This window comes from Rhagoletis zephyria, unplaced genomic scaffold (genome assembly GCF_001687245.7).
Source record: "Rhagoletis zephyria isolate East Lansing unplaced genomic scaffold, Rhagoletis_zephyria_1.1 Rzeph_scaffold_02617, whole genome shotgun sequence".
In the NCBI taxonomy this organism is placed as follows: Eukaryota; Metazoa; Arthropoda; class Insecta; order Diptera; family Tephritidae; genus Rhagoletis; species Rhagoletis zephyria.
Window position 1 is genome coordinate 1 of NW_016159701.1, and position 2,494 is coordinate 2,494.

Here is a 2,494-nt window from a genome sequence, read left to right on the forward strand (position 1 = left end):
TAAAATAAAAGTGAATAAATGATTTGGTTTGCATAAAATAATATCCGGAGACGTTTTAATAGTGTTTTAAAAGTGTAACCTGGTTATTTAGTGCATTTTTGACGTGGTGATTGCTCATAGAAAACAACGAAATTTAACAAAAGTTTTTTGTTTATAACTTTTAAATGGTGAATAATATTAAACCTCCCCCTCCAGATTGTTAATGGGGGGTAAGAAACGCGTCGTTTGTTACCCCTCCCGACTTTTCCGGACCTTTTTTAGGGGTTGTTACCCTACACTAGAGAATTACTATTTTTCGTAATATAAATGAGGGAAAATAAAGTTTACATCATTATAAAATTAAAGTGATTTATTATAAACTTGTTTCAACAATAATTATGAATTATTTTAATAATAACTATAATATTTCTAAACCTGATTTACAATAGTTCAAAGCATTGTGATCTGGCAGCCCTACTACAAGAGTGTGTGAGAGAGAGCAATCAGCTGACAGTTTTACGCTACGTCAAAATTCAACGTCGTTGAGTTTTCATTTACATGGTGCTCTCATAAGATAGATCGAGTCAGCTGACACGTTCTAAGATTTTACGTCGTTGACTAACTGCGCTTTTAGTTTGGTGAACTCTCGCATCTCAAATATTAGTTGTGTTTTCGTATTCTCCAGCAAAAAATATCCAGTAACTTGCCAGTAACCAAATTTTGGATTGTAAACCAATATTAGTTGTGTTTTGGTATTCTCTAGCAAAAAATATCCAGTAACTTGCCAGTAACCAAATTTCGGAGGGTAAGCTAATATTTACTCCCAATGAGTGAAATATTATATATTTAAATAGGTTTATTTTGTCAATTGCAACTCTAAAAGCACCACAAACAATTATTTTCTTAATGTGATTTACAATAAGCATCATGCCATCAGCTGCTTTTCTTACTAGCAACTAGTTGCTAGTAAAAATTTATATAGTGAAAATCCAGTAAAACTCGCAAGTTCAGCTGTCATTTTTGCTCTCTCAATTTCCCCTCTTTTGCTAGTTTCTTGCAAGTTTTTGCGTACGATAACGGCATCCAGTAAAAAACCAGTAAAATTAGTACTGAATTTACTGGATAGTGCGTACGCGAACAGGGCTATTTACTCCCAATGAGTGAAATATGCAAGAAAGTACGAAAACGCAAAACAAGCAAGAAGTTGCTAGTTTTATGAACAGCTGATTAATTTGTTATTTTCCGTTGCAATTTTCTTAGAAAACTTGTATTTTCCATCTTATTATATATGTATTTAAATAGGTTTATTTTGTCAATTGCAACTGTAAAAGCACCACAAACAATTATTTTGGTAATGTGAATTATATTAAGCATCATGCCATCAGCTGTTTTTCTTACTAGCAAATAGTTGCTAGTAAAAATTTATCCAGTAAAAATCCAGTAAAACTTGCAAGTTCAGCTGTAATTTTTGCTCTCTCAATTTCCCCACTTTTGCTAGTTTCTTGCAAGATTTTGCGTACAAAAACGACATCTAGTAAAAAACCAGTAAAATTAGTACTGGATTTACTGGAAAGTGCGTACGCGAACAGGGCTATTTATTTTGGTGAACTCTCGCATCTCAAACCTTTCAGAATTTAGTAGTACTAAACAAATTTAACATTTACATTTGCTTCTTCCCATTACCTTAACATTCTCTGTTAATACAACCATTTTGATTTGTTTGCTTGTTTACTTTGTTGACAAAAAGTGGTGAAATCAGAGAATGTTAATTTAATTTAATTTAATTAACATTCTCTGGTGAAAGGGTTAAACGCGTTTTATATTGTTAAAAAATTAAATAAAATACATTTATTGTACACTAGACTGCATCACCAAAAAAAGTTGCGGTTTTTCCGCCAGGATTACAAAACTTTATTTAGTATTTAAGTAATTTGTTGTTTAAATTTTTTGCACTTCCATTAGCAAATTTCCATATAAAAAGTGTAGCTATCACTTGTACTTGCATAACTGCACGATCTTTTCAATGTTCACGTGTGATTTGTGTACAATAGACTGCATCACTCCCCATACAAAGAAAAATCGGTACTATTTTTCCATTAGAATTATAAAATATATTATATTTTAAGACGTCCGCCAAAATATTTCAGAAAAATATTAAGATTTAAGTGAGCTGGATCGATTTGAAAATACCTCCAATAATGGAGTTTTTATGAATAAAAATAGTTTCTTAAAGAACTTTTTGAAAAAAGTCCGACGGCCATATATGTAATTCTATATTGATAGTAAGCTAACATCTCAATGTGTAAGCATTCCGAAATCAAAGCGAGACAGTCTAGTACTGTTTTTGTCAATGTATTGTGTACTTGAGTGCCGGTTTTGTAAATGTGTCGTGTACATGTTTATTTATAAACGTATGTGTTCCTTTTCTTTCGTACGTGTTTATTGATATATCTGTACTGTAGTGTTTTCGGACGGTACTAGCTCTTACTGCCAATATAGGAGTATTACATATATG